This window comes from Rhodnius prolixus, unplaced genomic scaffold (assembly GCF_049639745.1).
Source record: "Rhodnius prolixus isolate KJV_2025 unplaced genomic scaffold, Rpr scaffold_9, whole genome shotgun sequence".
Classification (NCBI taxonomy): Eukaryota; Metazoa; Arthropoda; class Insecta; order Hemiptera; family Reduviidae; genus Rhodnius; species Rhodnius prolixus.
Window position 1 is genome coordinate 18,109,201 of NW_027411604.1, and position 25,285 is coordinate 18,134,485.

The 25,285-nt window shown below is 35.2% G+C and overlaps 1 protein-coding gene across 16 annotated transcripts in view; it reads left to right on the forward strand.

Annotated features, from left to right (window-relative positions):
* Window positions 1-25,285, forward strand: part of LOC141453943 (phosphatase and actin regulator 2) — a 365,561-nt gene that overhangs the window by 262,669 nt on the left and 77,607 nt on the right. The gene's annotated exons all lie outside the window — the stretch shown is intronic.

Below are 25,285 nucleotides of genomic sequence, written 5' to 3' on the forward strand. Positions count from 1 at the left end.
TCCTTTATTTTAGTCATTTTTAGTCAATTTTTATACTCTCTTCTCTTCCGGTATAGAGTTCTAACGAGCCAATTTAATTGACTTAAAGAATCAAATAGCTTCTAACCCAAACATATTTTTAAAAAAAATCAATTAAATTTGCAGCTTCAAGTTCAATAAACTGCAATTTAATTGAAACAAAAAGTGCTATTTCTGCTTTAGTAATAAATCTACTGATGTAATTAACAAATTTTACCGTGAATTCAGCCCTAAACATGAATTCAAGATACTATTCAGCTTAAAATCGAATACTAATTCGAATCAAAAAAGCTCTACTGTGGCTGTGTCATGGACACGGCCGTGTGTTGTACGTGAATACGTTTACGTAACGGGTTATATTTTTTATATAAAATATTTTTATTTAAGTATTTAGGATGAAATCAAGGAAACAAATAATTACTGTGTTACAATATAACTTTATTAATTGTTGGCCTGTGATACGAAAAGTACGACACTAATGGCATACAAGATACTTCGAGATTTCTGGTAAACTTAAATCAATATAGGTATTACCTAACGTTGTTGGAGAAGTTTCAATATAAGACAAATTGAACTCGCTGAGCATGAAGTCGGGCAATGAGCGGTTTTGTGAGACATCATAATCTCCAACTATCATAATTGGTGTAGTAAGATCAGGCTCGTAATCGGGTATAATTTTAGAGATGTTTTTGGAATATTTTAACAACGATCGTAACATAAAGAGTTTAATTTCTGCTATCGCTGTGCCCGGATGGATATACACACGCCCGAGTACGAATTTGAAGATGCCATTGGCCTTTTTCGTTTACTAGACAGACATTACCAGCTTTTGCGTCTTTCATTTCCGAAATGTCAATGTTAACTCTATTACAATCAGTGAAAGCTATTGATGTTGCGATATATGGCGACTCCACCGGCTTTGCGCCTTTACCATTCGATTGTTCTTGAGAAGTCCTTTCCAACCGTATACGATCTCTGTATTTGGTTTTGGCTTTTCGACGCGTAAAGGCCGACATTATATATTTTTTTATTCTAACACCTTTATTTTATTCACTGTCACTATTTTACACTTATGTTTTATATACAATTGATAGATTGTAATGTCAGCTGACGATTAAAACTTAAACGAACATCTTAGCTTCTCCGAGTCAAAAGTTATACTAATTGCAAATCTCGATACGCAGCAAAATTATCTCAAAATGGCGGCGCCTCCCCTTCACCGCGCGCGATGCGTCACAGTCCTCGCTTATCGTAATGAATTCTTTGATCCTTTAGCTATCCAGTGGTCTAATTTAATTTTGGATGTAGACGATAGATTCGAAACTATAATGCCAAACTGTATCCCCCGATTTTGTTATCATTAGGTTTTTTGGATTGCCTCAATATGATTCAAATTTAAAGACGTATTCACGTAAAAAATCTATATAAATCAAATTGAATGAAACCCATTTTGGTACTTATTTCTTGATCAAGAAGTTTTATATTTAGAGCTAAAAAGACCTTTTGACCCCCTTTAGACATATAAACAATAGTATGAGACGCTAGCTCTAAAGATGGTTGACATTTCCCAGGTGGGCTCTATCAGTTCCGTTGCTACGATATAGCTTGGCCAATTTTTTTATTTTTACTTTTTCTTACTGTTCTATTTATTCTAACATTGTATAGATTGGATTTTGCACGCCAGATGGGAATTTGTTTTATTTTATTTCAGGCGGTGAACATTTCTTTCTCTTTAGTTTGGTTCAATATTCTTTCTTGTGAGTTTCACTTGATTTCTACGTTTCTGTCAAGGTGTTTAACCTCTTGAACAAAATTATCGTCAATAGTGAATACTATTATAGTTTAGTAATTATAGTTCGCAATACAGATAAATAAAATTAGCTAGAATGAAAGTAGATAATGTAAACTTAACATGGTTACTGGTTTACAAATTTGAACCATCAAAACCTTTAGGTTAACTGTTCAGGTTTGTGTATTGAGTGATAGGCTTTAAAGAATCTTTTTTGACCCAAAACAGTGTTGCCAGCGTCTAAGACTTTTTTTTTTTAGGTTAGTGTTGGTAGTACTGTTTTTTCATTACCCACACACAGAAATGCTAAAAATCAGTGACAAACACATGATAAAGGATTAGATTAGATTAGACTAGGGCGGCCTCAAGGCCTACGCCACTGCGACCCCTTTGGATCTATTGTGGCTCCCCTCACTTTAGAGCTCACCCTTCTTAATCAGACACCTAATTCTGGAGAGTGGCTCCTGGGTAAAGCTCACAGGCCTTGGTTTTTCCTCCCCGAGAAGTAACATCATTAGCTATACGAGCCCCTCACACTGACACAACACGTGCAATGCCCGTTTCCTCCTCTTCCTGACAGAACCTACAGAGGCTATCATCTGCCAGTCCCACATGCGATGCATGTGTTTTCTGGAGCCTGCAGTGGCCAGTTAATAGGCCTACAATCATCCTTATAGCCCCCACGGCCTTGACGGACATGATAAAGGAAGTACTAGATGATTTACGAAGCAAAAGATAAAGAACAGTTTAAATTCTAGGTCAGATATTACTAACGAGCCAATTTAATTGACTTAAAGAATCATAGAGCTTCTATCCCAAACATATTTAAAAAATCAATTAAATTTGCAGCTTCAAGTTCAATAAAGTGCAATTTAATTGAAACAAAAAGTGCTAAACAAAAAGTACGAGAATTCAGCCCTAAACATGAATTCAAAATGCTATTCAGCTTAAAATCGAATACTAATTCGAATCAAAAAATCGATATAAATCAAATTAAATGAAACCCATATATCCCCAAATTAGCACAAAACACGTAAAAATGTTTTTGTTATTGGCAACACTGGCATAACTTAAATAAAAAAGATTATTGCGAAGTTTTCTACTGAAATAACCACCCCAAACTGCATTCTTATATTATAGAAACAATCAATACTTACCCTCACAAACACAGTTAGCTTGGGTTCTCTATAACATGTTATTGCCATTATATTATAACCATTATATTTTGTGTTTGTTTTGTATGTTAGTCTTTGAAGAGTGTGGTCATAATAATAGGTAAAATAGCGAAGGAATAAGCTATGCGTTTAGAGTGTTGGATTTCAACGCGGACGTTCCTGAGTTCGAATCCAGCTGCTGGCCCTTTTAGATTTTCTCTTCCTAGGAGCTTCTTACAACTCACTGCCCAGTGATAGACAGTGTTGTATGTAACAACAGAACACTGTCCGGGGGCCCAGCAGTGCACTGAAAAAAGCTCCAGGCGCCAATAACCTCCGATGTTGGACGCGCCTTAAATCATTAATCATAGTCGATTATGGTAGTTTTTAACTCTTAGGTGGTTTGGGATAATGGTTTAGTAAGGATGTGTTTTTTCTTTTTACATTTTGATTAAGATAAGAGGGTGAACAAAGGTCATGATGTCATGATGGTATAAGTCTATGATGGTATTGATTTTATGATGTAATGGATGATTTGAAAGAAATTGTAACAGTCTATCTTGAGTGGGGTAGGTTTGGTTTACCAGTTGAACGGTGAACATTACGTCTAAGTATAATCCATACATCATCAGAGGCTAATTTCTCAGTTTGATGTAAAGAATTTCACTTCCATTAATTAAGCATTTGGTGCACACTAGATGCATTCTTTACCGGTTACAATTAGCACTGCTGATCTAATATTGTATAGAAAAATAATTAGTGCTATGTTCGGGGAAATCTTGGGAAAAAGATCGCTTCAATTAATTTGTAATTTAATTAGTTGAATCGTTTTGCTCAAGATAGAAACCGACTATGCGCTAAAAAAACCATATGTCGGGAGATCTCAAAACTTACACAGCCAGTGGTGACACAATTTAGAAAATATGTCTCCGATTGGAGGTATTTTCTTTTCCTATAATACTTAAAACATAAATAAAGATCTTACATTTTTCATTTGATCAGTCAGAAATAAGAGAAATTCCATCTCGTTTTTTCCACTCCTGTAATATATTCGAATAGAGGGTAACTTTTTTAGAATGGAACAGATAAGAATTTGTTGACAGAAAATGCATTACTTCTTGTTAAGTTAAATTTGTTCAAAGTTACAGGTAATATATTCACTATGATTGAAGACTCCCAAGGATCTTTCACGACTCATCTTTCAATCCTCAACCCCAGTTTATACGAGCTAGCAAGAACCTTCATTCTCTTTAATAAAGATGTTAAAATGAATTATTTATTATTTAATAGATATTTAAATATTTTAATGATTAAACGCGGATCGTTCTTAATTATTTTATTAGTTTTAACATTTTTTTGAGAGCAAAAGGATTATTTGTGTGGATAGCGTACTGAATTCTTATGCGAGGATCCTGGGTTCGAATCCAGCTGCCAGCAGGAAAGTTTTTCACCATTTCACATGTTATGGACTGACACTAAAGATGTAATACAAAGAAAAAATATTATTAGTTAAAATATAGTATTTTTAGGAGAATCTCAAAAAGTGGACAATCCATTTAGCAGTGGTGCTTCCGGGAGTGCTATTGTCATGATTCTCGGTAGTATAGCGTTCCCAAATATGTCCTGTACAAACCCCTTGAATGCCTCTTGTAAAGTTCTTTAGATCAATGCCCCCCTTTTCCTTCGAAACTTTCTTTCCCAGAAGGATTTTTGGACCTAAGCCCCACGGGCTTGCAGCTAAAAGAGGCTTATTCGTACCTTCTCTCTTTGGATCTAGGAGACGAAGCCTCCCTTATTAAAGAGCTTGAGGACTTTCCCCTACTAGAATCTTCTTTGGTCTTAAAGTTCCAAATGTTTCAAAGCGCATCCGTTCAGAACAGAAGGAAGAGAGAGGCCATTTCCTCCTCTTCCTGACACAATCTGAACACAACGGTTCCGAACTATCTTATTCAGTTACTTCCTGAACCTACCATGCCCCCGTGAATAGGCCTGTATTCCCCAGGGTAATCAGAGTAATCAGGGTCTCTTCGGCTCTCTGTTTACACAGCCAAGGGCATCATACTCATACTGTGTTTTAACCCCCAGGACACCATCACCCAGTTCTTTTCATGTTCTCTCCAGATCCAGTCTCTTGGAGCCACACGAACTGCACGAAAAAGCGTAACGTTGAAAAACACTTAAATTTGATGTTTTTTTATCTTGCTCTATAAAAGTTATAATTCCCAAATTTTCTTTATAATATAGAGCAAATCCTCGCTTATAATTGTAATTCTTTTGCATCTACGTACAGTGGGTCAAAAATAAGTATTCATACACTAAGTTTTCTTACTTTATCTACTGACTATTTGTTAGGCACTGAAATTGAAGAAAATAATGAATTTAATGCTATCGTTTTATATATATATAAACATGAAGAATTAGTAGGATGAATAAATAATTGCCATTTCAGTCGTGATACATTTATTCTGCCGAGCTTTCGACCTAGGGACTAGGTCAGCTTCAGGGCTAGTTTACTAAGTAATATTTTACATTACAGGGTTGGTGTATCTTCTGTCTTGTCTGTTTCATGGACTGTATTCATGTTCAGTCTATGAACAGACAAGAAAGAAGACACACCAACCCTGTAATGTAAAATATTACTTTTGTAAACTAGCCCTGAAGATGACCTAATCTCGGCAGAAGAAATGTATCACGACTGAATTGGCAGTTATTTTTTCATCCTATTGAAACAATGAATCAGTCACCAAAAAGAATGAACAACAATGAAGAACTAATTAAATAGCAGAAAAATAATTTATTGATTAATAAATTACAATATCAGGATTATTTTGACTACTAGTGGTGTCACTCCATTGTTATGAACTTAGATTACTTTGCTCTCACGATATGAGTATATCGTGAGGCTATCTTTTCTCTCCAATCTCCTTGGAGGATCACCTGGTATTGCGGAAGAGGATAGGTTGTTCGGTTAAAGGATTAGGATGAGCTACTGTAGAGGAATTGAATTTGAGGGAAACAAGTTTCCGCCTACTCTAGATAGAAGAAAGGAAAAACTTAGTTTAAAAGGTTTTTCTTACTTTTGTAACAGTCCAACTGCTGTCTAAACAAAATTAGAAAAAAATATGTAGACCTTCGGCCTTTATAGTTCCAAAAAAGGAATACTTAGTTATTTGAAGGCATAAACGGCTTTTATGTACAATTCGCCGGAGGTATTTAAAGAAAAATAAATAAATGAGAACCTTTGTCAGTAATCCTTTAAAAATAAACTTAGTAAAATAAATGTTTGAAATAAAAGCGATAGACGGCAAACGGATCGTTAGTATGCGTGGTACTACCCTTCCAGGGCGATCTTAGAAAGCAGGAAAATGCCCTAACGCTGCCTTGGAACTGTTCAGAGGTATTTTGGAATGTAGCACACGGCCGAGCTAGCCGCATAACACTTTCCCCAAATACTTTTACTTCTTCAAATATTTTTTTCTCATACAGGATCGAACACTCCCACCCTATCGAACTGGACATTCGGAGTGTTAGAAACTGTTTTATAAAAGGCGTACAGAGTATTTGGTATAAAGTAAAGGGGTTGTCCGCTCTTTTGGTGGTTCGACCAGTAGGTTCTTCTAGTACACATACGTAAACACGGGCCGAGCAACAGCTCTGCACACTGGGCTAAACCGATTATTACCGAACTTCACCGACTAGTTACGATAGTATGGTGTTCCACTCTGTGTGGAGTTTCAGAAGCATGTGGCCATTACCTCATCTAGTTCTTGTGTTTTTTGCTAGTAGTGTATCGTACGTTGTTATCAGTGCTTTTGTGCTTATATTGAAATATGAAATTAGGACGGTATCTAAATAGGTTTGTCTTAGACGATTATTAAGAATTTAATCGGAACCATTATGGATGTATGAGTGTACTTTATTTATTATTTAGTTTTTTAAAGCTGGATATTTTTATTATTTAAAATCAGGTAAAACTATTTATTTTCTTATAAACAAACAAGACCACTCTCTCTCCCTTTATAATATTTATTAAAACTAACCATTAAAAAACACATTAAAAGTGTATCTAAGAAAATAAACATAAAACCAGTCGGAAATATAGGACTAAATAATAATAAATTCCATTCTCAAAAGAATATTTATTGCACTGCCTCCTATATTGGGTTTATACATTATATAACTTTGAAATATTATTCTGCCGACATAATATTTTTTTCATATTATTCATAACTTATATATGAATACATACAGACGAACGGACTGTTCCGCTTGCTTCTTTATCGCTACTCTGTTTCCATATATTTACTTTTTTCTCTTAATAAATATTTTATACAGTAGAATTTTGTAAGTTTCTCTTTTTTAAGTTAAATGAATAAATAGTTGTTCATTACTTACTTCCGTTTATTTTGTTATTTAATGCAATTTTATTAATGTTTTTTCCTTGTAATCTAATCAATTTCTGTTCTGATAAATATCTAAAGCCCTTATATAGTCCAAACAAATTTAGCCATTTCTTAATATTTAAGTTTGGATTTATAAATCTACCATTTTTGTTTTATTATATTTATTAGGAAACCTAGTCTTCTTACTTTGTCTTACTTGTAAAAAGGAGTGATCTATATTTCCAATTTTGATTATTTATATGAATACAAAGTTCGAGATTCTAAGAACGAAAAGTTGTTTTTTTGGCAGTTTTCTGTTAAAAAATGTTCAAAATTTAACCAACCTTTTGAATGACACTTTTTTTAAATCGATTTTTTTTAGTTACTTCCTTTATTCTCGAAATTAACTCTATCGATTTTCTTCTTTTTTTTTTCAAAGACGGTATTCGTAAGTCGTCTTAAAGCTTTGGATTTGATCATGATTTTTTCGTCTATTTATTTGTAGTAAAATGTACAGCATTCATAGCTCACCATCTTTGGAAAATATCTTTAGAAAAATCAAAACTTTGCCTTTAAAATAAAAATCCTATAAATTCAGAAGTAAATTGTAGGAAGCAGATCATCTGTGCAATTTTGGATTTTAGTGCCAAGTTAGAATGGACCGCAAAAAAATCCATTTCTCCGGGATGTTTCAAGTAAAAATGATAATAATTATCGCGAAATCGTTTGATCGATATCAGTCGATATCAGTATCGGTTTTGGTTCAGCTTTGCTTTATTGTTTTTTGTTTTTTTTTTTAATTTTAAAGCGTGATTAGTGTTAGATCTTAAAAATTGTTTGCCATTTATTAATGGTTGACGTTTTAGGCGGGGACCTTTCAGTGGCTGTGGTTTGAAGTTCTTCAACATCTCTCTTTCTCACCCTATACAGGGTGATCCATTTAAAACGCACCAATCGCTAATAACATTTTAGGAAAGCGGAATTTCGAAAAAAACTCACGAAGTAAACTATGTTTTTTTTTTTTGGTCTAGTTTTCAAATTTTCTACTCTCGATGCTATATCTTCATTTTTGGCGGAGTTACGGCCAAAAACCCGATTGGGGTTTATTAAGAACCACTGGTTTTGACAATGATTATGAAAACTACATAAAAAATTGTGTAAAATGACGTTGACCCCGTTTCGATATCCCTAACATTTGTCGAGATATTTAAGATCAAAGTTACAATTTTATCTATTCGTGATCTGGTTTTCAATATTGATTTTCCACCAGAAATACACGCTTTTGGAGGTCCTCTGACTGCAAAAAATGTCATTTGTGACGCAAAGAACAAAAATAATAATAATTGAAGATTTTAAAACATGTAGTGTAATGTAATGGTTATGGGTGGGTCAGAATAAATTTGTATTATCATCAAATAAAAGCAATCATCACATCATTTTAAGGCATCCAGTATGCAAGACCTCTTGACCTATGATTACGGTAAGAATATCTTGCCAGGGTGTTGGTCTAGTGGTCAAGAGCGTGGCTTTGTAAGTGGGAGATCCTCAGTTCGAATCCCGCGAATGCAGTCATTCATAATTCTTAATACTTCATAATAATTTTTTTTTTAATAAAGTGTAGTCATACGCTGGATTCGAACTGGGGATCTCCCACTTACTAAGTCACGCTCTTGACCATTAGACCAATACCCTGGCAAGATATTCTTACCAGGGTGTCAATCATTGTCAAAACCAGTGGTACTTATAAAACCCCTATCAGGTTTTTGGGCCATAACTCCGCCAAAAATGTAGATACAGCATCGGGGGTGGAAAATTTGAAAACTAGACCAAAAAAAAACATATAGTTTACTTCGTGGGTTTTTTCAAAATTCCGCTTTCCTAAAAAGTTACTAGCGATTGGTGCGTTTTAAATGGATCACCCTGTATATATGTATATCGTTTTCAGCGGTAAGCTAATTCTCTGTAGCCTGGCGTAAAAAGTAAAAAAAAAAAAACATCTATAATCTCGTGATGGAGAATTTATGTTGGATGCCTTATAGATGTTAAGAGTTAAGTTGTTGGTAGTTAATGGGAGCTTTCAACCCTAGCATCTCAGTACCATAAATAACTGGGTCAAACTTGACATCTACCGGAAGGAATCCCGCCGCCTCCTAAAGACTCATGTCCCGTGAATCATTCTGTTGATGTTGAAGGTTCTAGACTCTACAAGGGTTGGCCAGAATGTCACCCACAAGATCTCTATTGTGATACCCATTAATTGGAGCAACCTCTGCCCTTCTAGTTCGGGTCTATTTAACTAGACTTACGAGGGTTTCCTAGTCAAAAAAAAAAAAGAAAAAAAAAAGTAACTGGACACTATACTGTCTTCATCTTCTTCCTGACAAAACCTACACTTTAGGGTGTTTCAAAAAATGATGACTTTTAAATTTTAAAGAGCGCAGGGCGGTAAAATCAAAGTTCATTTAAAACCAAAAAGTTTCGTCCGTAGTAGAGCAAAATCGATTAATATTTAGAGGTCGCTACCATTTACTGTCGATCAATTAATTTCAAATTCTAACAATAAATGCAAAATATTCCCTAATTTAGACGCTTCAGTAACCAAAATTATTTGTTTTTTAAATTCTGTACGAAACACGTAAAAAATGAAGTGATTTTAACGTTAATTAATCGAAATTTTTCAAAAATGTATATTTTTCTTTGAATAAAAGTGTATATAACTTTGAAAATAAAATGGTCATCAAAATGATTCCAACTGCATTGTCTTCATAGCAAATTATATTTAAATAAACTTTGTACAATTACATGTTTTGCTAATAATTTGAAAATATACAAAACATTTAATAAGGATTTATATATACAGGGTGTCCCAAGCTATATGGATAACGACTTTTTCTCGGAAACTAAGATAGCTAGAAAAAAACTAAAAAATACGTGTTCCCTTAGTTTTTTGTTAGAAATCCAAATTTAATTTGTAAATTTTTTTCGGTGCTTCCAGAAGCGAGATACAGGCACCAACTTCATTTTCTCAAATGGGAAGGTGCTGTTTTTATTTCAGAAATAGATTCCTCTATTTTTTTAAAGAAAAATTTACTGGAACGGTTTTTTTCTGTGAGCGATATTTTAGAAGTTATGAATGAAAACATGATTCTTATAAGAAATTTCAAAATGATAATATTATAACGGTTTTTTGATTAAATAAGAAGAAAAGTACTATTTTATTATAAATTTTACTCCTCATTAATATTACAGATCATGCTCGAACTGGCCTCCACCATTAGAGATGCATAGACATGCTGTTTCTTGCTAATTGTCCCTTGCTGCCAAAGAAATAGATTCGGCTTTAACCGAGTTACAAGTATCTATTATTCTCTGCTTTAGTTCATCTACAGATGCAATCCCGCCTTGATTCTGATGCACCTAGATTTAGAAATGCTTTTTGATAGCCCTTCAAATTTCCTACCGAGATATCTCTTTACATGCCTGATGGTGTTATATCCATCGCGGAGGCTATTCAGTGGCCACCTCTCTCACCGGATTTGACACCTATGGACTATTTCCTTTGAGGATACTAGAAAAACAAGGTGATTATTCATAACTTTTTTCTTTCTTTCCTTATTTCTGCTTATCGAAAAGCATTTCTAAATCTAGGTGCATCAGAATCAAGCCCGGATTGCATCTGTCGATGAACTAAAGCAGAGAATAATAGATACCTGTAAGTCGGTTAAAGCCGAAACTATTTCTTTGGCAGTAAGGGGCAATTGGCAGGAAAGTGCATGTCTATGCATCTCTAATGGTGGACGCCATTACGAGCATGATCTGTAATATTAATGAGGAGTAAAATTTATACTAAAATAGTACTTTTCTTCTTATTCAATCAAAAAACCGTTATAATATTATCATTTTGACATTTCTTATAAGAATCATGTTTTCATTCATAACTTGTAAAATATCGCTCACAGAAAAAAACCGTTCAAGTAAATTTTTCTTTAAAAAAACAGAGGAATCTATTTCTGAAATAAAAACCGCACCTTCCCATTTGAGAAAATGAAGTTGGTGCCTGTATCTCGCTTCTGGAAGCACCGAAAAAATTTACAAATTAAATTTGGATTCCTAACAAAAAACTAAGGGAACACGTATTTTTTAGTTTCTTTCTAGCTATCTTAGTTTCCGAGAAAAAGTCGTTATCCATATAGCTTGGGACACCCTGTATATAAAAAAAAGCAATATAAAAAGTTTTTGATCAATGGTAGCGACCTCTAAATATTAATCGATTTTGCTCTACTACGGACGAAACTTTTTGGTTTTAAATGAACTTTGATTTTCCGCCCGGCGCTATTTAAAATTTAAAAGTCATCATTTTTTTGAAACACCCTACTACACAAGCTATGTCTTCGGCCAAGCTCATACATTGCAGCCGTTTATTCAAATCTACAATGGCTACAATGAAATGACCAACATCATTGCTAATGACCGCCCTAATGCGATAAGCTTTGCCGCAATTAATAAACTTCTTCGCTTACAACAAACCTGCGGTGCCCCCAACCATTCCTTCGACTTCTTATTTCTTAATCTGCCACGCTAAGGACAGATTTAGCGATGCTGCAAAAGGGGGGTATTCACTTCCCGTAAAAACTTCACGGGATGTCACTTTGTCCAGGTACCTATACGAGAAAGATTCATCAGGATTTCACTAGTCCGGGAAAGTTCTCTCTTTTCATCTAACAGGATATATGGCACCCGTAAAAGAGCTCGAAATGAAAGGCTGTGTGAATCCTCCTCAGTTTATTAAGTCACACCAGGAAATACTGACCAATCTAGCTCTAATTAGAAGTTATTTCCTCCAGCAACATTTGAGATTCTCTCTCCTGAATTTATAGTATTACTACGGCACGTTACTTCTCCTTTATGGAAGTATCCTGCCCTAATATTTGTAATCTTTATTATTGCGTTGAAAGAAATATTACAGAAGATTTAGTTTACTGAGGAAATCTCGAAATTGTTATTTATTTACACTTTATTATACTTGTTTCCCTCGTTGCTGGCTTTGTCTTCTCAAGTTCTGTTTTTCATTCATCCTTCCTTTATATCCCTAAGGGTTTGTTGAAAGGACTGTCCCTTTTTTACCGTCTTGGAATGACTATTGTGCTCGCTCTACCCACAGCACACTTTACGTCTGCATAGCGGACATTTAGATATTAAATTTCAAAAACCTAGTCTCTTTTCCCTTTTTCTAGTTTGTAATCGTTAAAGAAAGTAGAATGATGTTTTCAAAAATATTATTCAGATATCAAATAATTATTATTTTTGCTTTTCTTTAAGTTATTTATTATAAATTATTTAATTATGCCACAGTAATCTCTACTGCCAATCCATTTCTATGATTTCATCTTAAAAATTGTACATTAAAGAGATAATGCAGCATTGTCCAATATTTGCGGTAATTAGCTCATACTGAAGGAAGGGATCAGCTCAGCGTTCAGCGTATACTGAATTCTAAAGCGGAGATCTCCGGGTTCAAATCCAGCTGAACGGCCCTTAGATTTAGCTCATATCGGTTTATTTCTTTGTGTTTGGCATTCGTTTGAATCGAGGAAGTCGAGTGATTTTCAAAAAATGGACGAAAAAGAATTTCGTGTGTTGATTAAACACTACTTTATGAAAGGCAAAACGCCTCAGGAGTCTAAAGAGAAGCTTGATAAACATTATGGTGACTCTGCACCTTCGATTAGAACAGTTTATAAGTGGTTTCAAAATTTTCGGAGTGGCCATATGGGCACAAGTGACGCTGAACGTTCTGGACGCCCTGTTGAGGTTACTACTCCAGAAATCATTGATAAAATCCATGATATGGTGATGGATGACAGAAGAGTGAAGGTGCGTGAGATTGCTAGTGCTGTGGGCATCTCGAATGAACGGGTACATAATATTTTGCATCAACATTTGGATATGACAAAGCTATCCGCAAGATGGGTGCCGCGATTGCTCACGCTTGACCAAAAACGAAATCGTATGAAGTGTTGCAAGGACGGTTTGCAGCTGTTCCAGAAGAATCCGCAGGACTTTAAGCGTCGTTTCGTCACTGTGGATGAAACATGGCTACATCACTACACTCCTGAGACCAAAGAACAATCTAAACAATGGGTTACCAAGGGGGAATCTGCGCCAAAAAAGGCGAAGACCGTTCCTTCGGCCGGAAAGATTATGGCGACTGTCTTTTGGGATTCGCAAGGAATAATCCTCGTCGACTATCTGGAAAAGGGTAAAACTATTACAGGTGCATATTATTCATCGTTACTGGACCGTTTGAAAACCGAGCTGCAAGAAAAACGCCCACGATTGGCCCACAAAAAAGTCCTTTTCCATCACGACAACGCACCAGCTCACACCTCAGCAGTTGTGGTCGCAAAATTAATGGAAATAGGGTTCCAACTCGTTTCACATCCCCCCTATTCTCCAGACTTGGCTCCCTCGGACTACTATTTGTTCCCCAATATGAAGAAATGGCTGGCGGGAAAAAGATTTTATTCAAACGAGGAGGTGATTGCAGAAACGAATGGCTATTTTTCAGACTTGGACAAATCCTATTATTCGGAAGGGATCAACAAACTAGAGCAGCGTTGGACGAAGTGTATAAGCCTAAAAGGAGACTATGTTGAAAAATAAAAAAGGTTTACCCCAAAAAATTAAGTAGTTTTTATTTTTGCACGCACTTTTCAAACGACCCTCGTAACTGTCCGGTGTTGGACTGCTAGGAAAGAGCACTATCAAAATTATTAAAATGCAAAAAATACTTTATTTTATTTTTTTGAAAAATCGATTTAACTTTTATCAGTTTAACCCCTTAACTGGTATCCTGAAAAATCTCGAACTTCAACTGGTATCGTCGGGGGTCAGCTTTAACCCGAAACTTTAAATGCATATTACTTTTAAAAGGTCATTGATATAATTAAAGTCGATTTAGTTTTTTTTAGAAAATTTAGTTAGCAAACGAAAATGATGAATATCTTGTTAAATTTGTTTCATAAGATTGAGAAAAACAAAAAAAAAATAGTTAAAAAATGCAAAAGTTGAATTTGTTTTTCCATAATTCCGCAAGTACCGAATCATCACGATGCGAGTATAACCTACTTGTTTTGTTTTGGTTCAAAACACCACCGTTTTGTTGCCAGTAAAGACAAACAATGAAGTTCCGACGGTAGTTTTTCTTTATTCGGAATTATATAAGAGGGGTTTTCTTTTTTATTTTTCTCGTAATGTCCCCGAGTAAGGCAAATTTAGCTTTCCTAGTTCATGGACCAGCTTAACTGAACAGAACCAGAGAATCAGCAATAATATTAAATATTATATAATGTTTACTATATAATATTTAATATTATAGAATAATATTAAAAAATAGAACAGAAAACAAACTCCAAAACATAAAAATTTACATTAGTAAAAAAAGTAATAACGTAAAATGGTATTGTCGGGTCAAATTTGACCCAAAACCTATATTTTATTAACTTGCACTGCTCAAGAACGACTGATTTGTCTGGTCGATTGTTGGTGGGGATGATTGAGGAGAATTCAGAGAAGGCGAGATGTTTATAGTTAATTCCTACAAAATGCGTCACAAAAGAAAAACGCGCGGGTCAAATTTGACCCGACGATACCAGTTGAGGGTTAATAAGTAACATACTTACTCATCCACTTGAGTGTTTGCAATTATTATTCAATTAAATGTAGTTTTGAATAGATTTGAATGTCTTGTATCCTTTATAATATAATTCTCTAATGGAAACAAGGCAATTGTTAAATCTACTCAAAATTACTGAAGAAAGTTTATTACACGAATGTTTATTTAATTGGACAATTTCATGAACTCTCAAATTATTGGAGTGAGAAAGTTATTTATTAAATTGATATTGTGTTTAACAAATCGATTCTTTTTCAAATGAAAAGTTTTTAGATTTTTTAGATATAGATTTTTAAAGGCGGGACGGAACCCTAGCCCCACGGCACCGCAGCCAAAAGAAGCTTACTGTGCCTTCCCCTCTGAGTCTAGTAGACGAAACCTCTCCTACTAAAGAGGTTGAGGACTTTCCCTACCAATTCCTTCTGCGCTACAATCTCCCTTGGCCTCAAAGTTCCAAAGATATCGTAGCGCAGTCTCACGATTGCAAAGCAATCGAATAACAGGTGAGAGGCCGTTTCCTCCTCTTCCTAACACATTCTGCACATCGGTTCCGAGCTAATAATCCCTATCTTGTGCAGGTGTTTTCTGAACCTGCCGTGCCCTGTGGATAGGCCTGTAACCAGAGTAATCTGATTCCAGCCCAAGCCCAGTGTCACTTTGGTTCTTTGTTTGCACAACAAGGGCATTACTCTCTTGCTGTGTTTGACCCCAGGAAGCATCACCCAATTCTTTTCATGTTCTCTCCAGATCCAATCTCTGAAAGCCTCACAAACTGCACCCTTGGTGATCACCAGGACTGGTTCCAGGCCAATGAAAGGAGTACTAGCTCCTGCATGGCCAGTTGATCAGCTATTTCATTCCCTTTAATCCCCACATGGCCCAGCGCCCATTCCAGTCGAACTTTATTGTTCCAGGGCCTTCTTACATTCCCAAATCAGGGAAGAGGTAGTTCTGAAGGAAGAGAGGGCCTTCAGTGCAGCCTGGCTGTCCGAAAAAATGCAAATCTCCCTATTTCTAAGATTCATTCGCATATTTTCCCCAGCGCAAGCATTAATGGCAAAAACCTCGGCCTGAAAGTCGGTGGCGTATCTCCCAAGAGCACTCTCAATGAGTACCTTAGGTTTAGCCCCATACACTCCAGCTCCGGTCCCAATGAAAAGTCTTTATTTCATGTACTTCATTTATTTATTTGATATGTGCTTCCGCTTCCGCCATGTCAATTTGGTAGTTGTACATTAAGTCCCGCCTGAATAATAGGCTATTTTAAATAAACTTATTTTTAAAAGATAAAAATAAAAGCAATGTTATTCTTTTGAAAAAATTTTTGGGGTAAAAGCTTAACTTTTAGAGTCGAATGAGAAACTTCGGCACTGTTTATTTAAACTCTATAAGACTTTAAAAAGTAAGAAATTGATTACAAAAACTGGCCCAAAAAAGTTTATAACTAACAAGTTCCCTTTAGTTATAAAGTTTTTAGTTTGGCACTGCCATACTGATGGACGAGTTAAGGATGTAGAAAATAATTTCACTTCTTAAGTAAGTGTGACTTAAAACCGGAAGCGGTTCTTAATTTAGTAACTTGTATACTTAGAGTAATTAACTGGGGACCCCGGCCATGCTCAGAGAGAGGGAGTTAGCAAGTTTGGTATTCGAGGATCTTATTTATGGAGTTCAGGGCAAATTTCGCTAGGTATTTTTGTCGCTTGCTGATGGTTACTTTGGGCAAGCTGGTTTCGGCGAACGCCAGCGCCAAATTTTGATTTTATAAATTTCTTTCTGGAAAATAAAGATTCTCACAAACTTAAAGTTGGGAAGAAAGAAGTTCTTCTAATTACTTCTTTTATTAAATTTATTGAATTTGGTCAGTTCCAAAACTAATACGAGCTGTGGCTATTAAATAACGAGACTATTGCTATAAAACATTTTATTTTAAATTTATACATAATTAGTTATTGTCACCCTCAATATACACCCCTCCCCTATCCCTACAACGCTCCATGCGAGTTTACCATTGTTCGAAACAGTGCTGGAAGCCTTTTTCTGTCAGCTCCTGCATGACGCGTGCCGCTTTTTCTTTCACAGCTTCAACGGACTAAAAATCGTGTTCCTTTTAATGCAGATTTGACTTTGGGGGAACAGATAAAAGTCACATGGGGGCCAGGTCAGGCGAGAATAAGGCGGATAGCCTAAAAACTGGGATATTGTACTTGGCTAGAAACGTCTTGACAGACCAATGCAGTGTGAGCTGGCGCGCTGTCTTGATGGAGAACCCATGACTTGTTCTTCCACAAATCGGGTCGTTTTTTCCTTACTCTTTCACTGGAGTTGAGCGAGCACCTCACGGTAGTAATGTTGATTAATTATAATCGATATTTTCATCCGTTTTGGACCGTCATCATTTCTGACGTCTTCTCGGCCATCTTGGAAACACTTGAACTACTCAAAAACTCGCGCACGTGATTAACATTCATCGCCATAAACTTCTTTTAATAAAAGATAAGTTTCAGTAGCGGTTTCACGACAATTCGTTGCTGTGTAGTATCATGTTTTCGACAAAACGAAACTAACACCACAAACGACGGTTCCGGTCAGGACAGATTTCTCTACAAACACATGAGGCGCTGCAATCGAAAGAGAAGGCTTTACGCTACACAGCTGTCGGTCGTTAGGATTTGGCGCATGCATAGTTCTTTTGTAGCAGCATCAGTCTCGTTATTTAATAGCCACACCTCGTATTTCTTAGGCCTTCAATCTCTCCTGCATCCCCCAGGCGATTTGCCCAAGTAAAACCTATTTTTTTGAAAGCCATTCGGCGTCTTTTCAGAGACCAAAAGTCAGTTCTTTCTAATTAATTAAATTCTTTGTACGGAACCTTTTCTACTCCTTCTTAACAGCATTGTCCTTTGGTATTTTTTATCGATGAATGAATAAATTTTTTTATTCAACTTTCTTGCCTCCCCAATTTTGGTGGCATTTAAGGCATTTTCACATCCAAGCTAACAATTTCCATGCCTTGGATCGTGTATAAAGCCAAAGTTTCCTGACAAAAGCGCGTCTTTTGCATCATAGTGATGTAAGTGTGACAGTTTTTTCCCAACACAGGAATGATAAAAATCATATTGGCTGTGGTGAAATGGGTTTTAAGTGACTTTTCCTTTCAGTTTAAGCATTCATGTCAAATTTTGTCAATCTTTTAAAATTTCTATTTTGTCTTGTACTCTTGTGAGTTCACCCTTCTGACTTGATTTTCATATTTTATATTTACAGTTTTTATATTATTATTTATTTATATGATTTATAGGACTCACGTCCTGTCTCAAAAACAGTTGGGTACAGCATAAATTAATATAAATTTAATATATACAAACATAAGCACAATAAAAACTGAAAGAAACACTTTGAATATGTCATTGAAATAGGTCTAAGGAATAGCTCCTTTGTGGTATTTCATGGTATTTTTTAAGACCTTGGAAATAAGTAAAAAACATAAATCAATTTTTCAACCTATTAACTCCTCTCTTAAAGAGAAACATTCACACAGGTAACAAAATACAGTTTTCATTGCAGCTCTACTGCACTGAGTTAACACAAAAGGTAAACTGAAAGAAGCTCTGTCCTGATACTTTTCACGGATACTAAAATATGCTGGACAAACCATGAATATATGGTACAAATCCTCTTTTAGAACATTGCCACATAAAAGGCAATTACTGTTTGAATCTATTCTATAAGCGCTATTTTTTAATTTTAATGAAAATGTGTATTTATTAATTGTCCTAAGTTGAGCAAATAAACGTGTGTATGAAATGGGTAATGGAGTAAGGAGATATAGTTGCAGGATCGAGCTATGGTTGTACGAGGGTCGTTTGAAAAGTGCGTGCAAAAATAAAAACTACTTAATTTTTTGGGGTAAACCTTTTTTATTTTTCAACATAGTCTCCTTTTAGGCTTATACACTTCGTCCAACGCTGCTCTAGTTTGTTGATCCCTTCCGAATAATAGGATTTGTCCAAGTCTGAAAAATAGCCATTCGTTTCTGCAATCACCTCCTCGTTTGAATAAAATCTTTTTCCCGCCAGCCATTTCTTCATATTGGGGAACAAATAGTAGTCCGAGGGAGCCAAGTCTGGAGAATAGGGGAGATGTGAAACGAGTTGGAACCCTATTTCCATTAATTTTGCGACCACAACTGCTAAGGTGTGAGCTGGTGCGTTGTCGTGTTGGAAAAGGACTTTTTTGTGGGCCAATCGTGGGCGTTTTTCTTGCAGCTCGGTTTTCAAACGGTCCAATAACGATGAATAATATGCACCTGTAATAGTTTTACCCTTTTCCAGATAGTCGATGAGGATTATTCCTTGCGAATCCCAAAAGACAGTCGCCATAATCTTTCCGGCCGAAGGAACGGTCTTCGCCTTTTTTTGGCGCAGATTCCCCCTTGGTAACCCATTGTTTAGATTGTTCTTTGGTCTCAGGAGTGTAGTGATGTATCCATGTTTCATCCGCAGTGACGAAACGACGCTTAAAGTCCTGCGGATTCTTCTGGAACAGCTGCAAACCGTCCTTGCAACACTTCACACGATTTCGTTTTTGGTCAAGCGTGAGCAATCGCGGCACCCATCTTGTGGATAGCTTTGTCATGTCCAAATGTTGATGCAAAATATTATGTACCCGTTCATTCGAGATGCCCACAGCACTAGCAATCTCACGCACCTTCAACTTTTTGTCATCCATCACCACATCATGGATTTTATCAATGATTTCTGGAGTAGTAACCTCAACAGGGCGTCCAGAACGTTCAGCGTCACTTGTGCCCATATGGCCACTCCGAAAATTTTGAAACCACTTATAAACTGTTCTAATCGAAGGTGCAGAGTCACCATAATGTTTATCAAGCTTCTCTTTAGTCAGCTGAGGCGTTTTGCCTTTCATAAAGTAGTGTTTAATCAACACACGAAATTCTTTTTCGTCCATTTTTTGAAAATCACTCGACTTCCTCGATTCAAACGAATGCCAAACACAAGGAAATAGACCGATCTGGCTGAAACTTGGTGTGTGTTCTTCCAAGAGATGTTACTAACTAAACATAACCTCGATACGCGCCAGTGGTGCTATCTCTCTCACTTTGCACGGACTTTTCAAACGACACTCGTATAACAACTAAGTGAATATTTGTAATGTTCCAAACTGTATTTCTTTTTTCTATAAATTAACTGTTTCATTCTAAAATTAACAAATAAATAAGAACAGATGATTTAGTAAGGTTTACTTTCGCTTACTAAATGTACCCTTAGAAGATGCGGTAGTGAAAATAAATAGCCCTAATGTAGCTCTAGGGACATAATTTTCTTAAATTTATTAGCATTCTTATATTTAGTTACCGCTTAGTACATTTCATCTTAGAAGAAAAGAAAATGTTATAAAAGCAAAAAACCACAGAATCCTGCTTTAATTCATTCTCCATTGTATAAAAATACAGTTGTTCCATTAAATAAGTATTAATGATGAAATATTTATTTCTTGTTCTTAGATAATCTCTCCTTTTTCTAGCCGCACATGTTACCACGCTAGCCACTATTACCATAATTATTATTAAAAAGAAAAGTTCGTTCATCAATTGTTTGTGGTGAGACAAAATATTGCGTAACAAAAAACTGAAAATTACATTAACCTATAGAGATTGTGCCAGTGTTATTTTACGCGATATTTTCATTTTTAGTACTTCTTAAGTTCCGAAAACGTGGTTTTTTTATTTTTATTTTAAATCGCAGGAAGTTCAACATTTTGATTTCCTTTTAGAGCTCCTGTGGTAGATGAGAAGGTGGTGGTAATATGGGACAGTCTTTTTTTTACCTTGCATATTTTGAACACTGCTGAATTTAAAATCTACTCTGAAGTAAAATCATAGACATACATGATTTGTCTTTGTGAATTTGGAGTTCTGAGTGGATCACAGCAAGGAGTCTGGAGTTACACTGAAAAAGTCTGTCGTGCTGCCCATATTGGGTTTTCAGAAAGTGTGGTGGTAATATGGGACACACATAATAATTAAAGTTAATGTTCTCCTTTCTCCATGAATTGTAAAAAATAAGCCTTACAATATGCCACAAAACTATATTTTACACAATTACCGTACATTAAGGGATAAGAATTAGGGTGTAATCAGTTTTCTTAGAGAAATTTCAAGACATGATAGGTGTGGACTGGACACAAAAAATCACAAACAAATGACTCCTTTTTCAGACGCAGTGCATTCCATATGATCCCAACGACAACAAACAATGCACTCAATTCACATTTCTCCGGGCTTTGAGTTCTTGAACTTTTCTCCGCATCTTCATTATCTGGTGTCGAATTTTGGGGGATGAGTGGACGAATCCAATTCACCTGATAAAACTGAAAGATCAGAATCGTCTTCAGAATCTGTTTGTTTTGATAATAACTTCGGGATCCTGAAGTGAAGTGCAGCTTCTCGAATATCAAGTTTTTTTCTCCCTTACAGTTTTAATAGCATCAACCATGTTCTTTTCATCCCAATTTCTACGTTTGCCTTTCGGCGATGGTCCTAATTTTGTTCTAAGCATATCTTTTTAGGCCCTTTATAGTACCCTGTAGAAGAAAAAAAAAAATTATAAGACACTAGTTTCGTCCTCAGTGCCACTTTTCACACTTGTTCGGCAGACGATTACAACTTGATAACGCTGTCCCATAATACCACCATACACCGCGTACAATGTAACCTCATTTTTTTCCCCAATATACATTCATATTTGAAATCCATAATACTGGCAATTAAAACTCTCTACTTTCTACATTTTTAATGTCTAAGGGGAGATTATTCTAACTTTCCTCGATATTAACCAAAAGCAGAGGAAAATCAACCTTAAGAAAACTTTTTAGCATTGACAAAATCAACACGGTCCTCTCTTGGACAAAGCTGCCACTCGATTTGTCGCGCTGCCTGCTGCAGCAGACCAAGCCTACCCCAGAAGAGTAGTAAGGCACCAAAAACTAACAGATAGCCACTACTGGTTTCACAAAAACAGGGGTGTCCCAAATTCCAACCCCGTCCCATATTACCACCTTCTCCTCTATTTTCTCCAATCGGAAGAACCACTGATAATTTTTTTTTTTCATAAATCTTCGAAATAAAGATTACAAACATGGATCTATATCTTTAATTTTAATTATTTTCTTGAAGAACTTTTTTTATTTAGAGCAGTTCTGGACGAGTGGGAGACTTCTCTAAGTGACATTTAATTATAATAATGTACGGTTTCACAAACTGTATCATATTAGCAAGCAATAAATATTTTTCTATAAAATCGTTTGAAGAAATTGCATGAGTTAGAAACGTCATCTAATTACCTTTTAATTTTTTCTACTTAATTTCGATGTAGAAAACATTCTTTTTTCTTTAAGTTGAAAGATTAAAGTTTTGAAGAGCCAACTACGTTAAGGACTTTGCCCAGCTCTAAACTTCCTGCTAATATCTAGTCTAACTTCACTACAACTAAAAGTGTTTGCCACTATTGTTTTTACGTCAAAATTAATTTTAAAATGAAAAGAAGATTATTGCCAATTTTAGTAATAATTTATTCCTTATTTTTTTGAGCCGAGGTTTCGAACTGGGGACTAGGTCTTCTTCAGGGCTTATGCTTAACAACAATTATAATAATTTTGTACATTTTTGGTGAGTCTTCTGTTTTAAATGTCACTGTTCAAGTCCATGATGGTGAACCTATAACACGCGTTTCAAACTTCAAATAATATTTAAGCGATTATGTGGAGTACTTTGAAGAAATTACGGTATTTATTGAGAATTAGGATCTGGCAAACTATCCTTAGATCTATGATCATAAAGTGAGGTCATTTAATACATCATTTTTGTTTCTTTGGCTGCCAAAAATATCAAAAAATTATGAATATTTCTTTAAGTATGTGATAAGGAACCAGAGTTAAGTTAGGATTTTTCAAAATTTGGTGTCGCCGAGCTCAAAAGGGTCTTTCACTCCATCTTTGGTTTTAGGTACTCTGATTTGTTAAGTAATTGACGATTTATTTGAATGTTTGAGACATTTCAAAATTGTTTTTTTGACTGTTAGTCTTACTTTTTTGATTGTTAATGAGTCACTTAGATTTTGAGTTTATATCTAGAATCATGTTATACTATTATCTGCGAATCTAAAGCGACCAAATTCCTCATCAATTAAAAGCTATAGATTTTAGGTACAGCCTTTTTTACCTAGGAGAGGAGACGAGCTGTTGGATTTAAATAAATATCGGGTATCTTTCTAACATCACCCTATTTCCCTGATCGCTTATTTACTTTTACCGCATTAATACTAAACCAATCGACCTTGCGGTCTTCTCTTCAAAATACTAAGTAAGAAGGTAATTTAGTTACTCTTAATAATCAGCATTCGTCTTTCAATTTAGCAAAAGTTTATATTGTCTTTGATTGGATTCCAATGTGAGCAATCATTAATAATTTTTCGAAATGAATTTGGTTTATCTTTTTTTAAAAAAACCGGGGTACAAAGCTATCTTTAGGGTTCCATCTTCATTATAAGGTTTTAAAACTTACTACTTTAAGGGTAAAACCTTAAAACAATCACATTGTTTTTATATGACTTGAAATAAGAATGCTGCAAGAGATTTGTGTGAACAGTAATACCAAACTTTTTTCCAAACATAAGAATCCATTTATATGAAAACAAGTTTCAATTACCTGAAATATTCTCATTAATTTTGACTTTTTAATATGCGGTTATCCTAGAAAAACCTGCCTAGATTATTTACTGTTACTTGGGGGAGCTGAATCTAATTTTTAACCCCGTGAATTCAATATACAGTGGAGTCTCGGTTATCCGTCACCCTTTTATCTGTCTATTCCAATTAACTGTCACTGTCCTCAGTATTTAAAAATTAAAAAACGGGGTCACAACCCCGTTCAACGCAGAGTGTGAATATTTTATTTTGAGATTTTTTCCTTTGTCTTTTAGGTACATACTCGTGGTCCATCATTCGACAGTTTGTGGGTTTTTTCTTAAAAACATCAACCACAAACAAAACCGCCCACAAAACCGATTAGATGTCGTCGCAGACATTGTATTCATTAATTTTAATACCCAATAGAATGAATTGAATAATGAAAGATAACTGACCTTTAAGGCTTAAGCGTATAAACGTATAAAATATGTATACCAGTTAATACAAAGTTTTATACACTTTAAACAAAAGAATCTGGAAATTTTCCTGTATTTTCCCATTATCCGTCTATTCGACTATCCGTCACGTGTCCGGTCCCGGTCATGACGGATAACCGAGACTCCACTGTATTAATATGATCATTGAAATACTTAATACCATCATTAAAATGAAACTTCGTGCTCTTTTATCGATCATGTAGGCGGTTTCTTCCCCCAATTTATGATACTATATTTCCTTAATAGGTTATAAAAAAACAAAGAAAATGCCTGAAATACATTACTCAGATGAATGCCTGTAAATACAGGCGAAAGGTTGCCCATCTCTCTTCTAGAATATAAATATTGTAAAAATAAAAATTACTTTATGGGCTACATAAACATTCCCTTTATTGTACACTTAACGTTTTACTCTCGAATCTCTTCTATGGGTTTGGGTCAACATTCTGAAGTATCAAAATGATTACTGAGTTTAGGGTAAGCTAAATTAGAATGCATTTTTTTTTTTAGCATATTAAATACTAAGCTAGTTTTTTTGGGGACTCTTGCGGTTTTCAATTACTACGAGTTGGAGTCATTTTCGATAGATCAGATTTGAAATTCGTGAGCGAAAAGGTCTATCTGTCTACCCTTTCCTTCTAACAACTTCCGGCAAATCTCACCCTACCAATTTCTTGAAATATGCTCAGCTTACCTTAGTTCATTTAATGGTTTTTAATTAAGTTATACTAGTCAGGTTAATGTCTAAAATATTATTTTTTTATCTAATTTTTGTTAGGCCTTTGTTGGTTTGAGAGAATATTGAAAACTTTCCTTGAAAATATTATCAGTGACGTCACATTAAGTTTGGAGATTATCTATCTACGTCACACGAGTCTAAGAGAGCGCTTTTAGTAAAGTTCATTTCGTTGTTTTGAAATAAATTTAGTATCAAGTCAATTCAGGCCGCCATTTCCCACTACAAGCGGCCATTAACAACCCTTTTTGATGAACCCAAAGTCACTAATTATTCCTGACTACTTATTTTAAAGCTTATATTACGCTTATGATGCTTTTTGAAC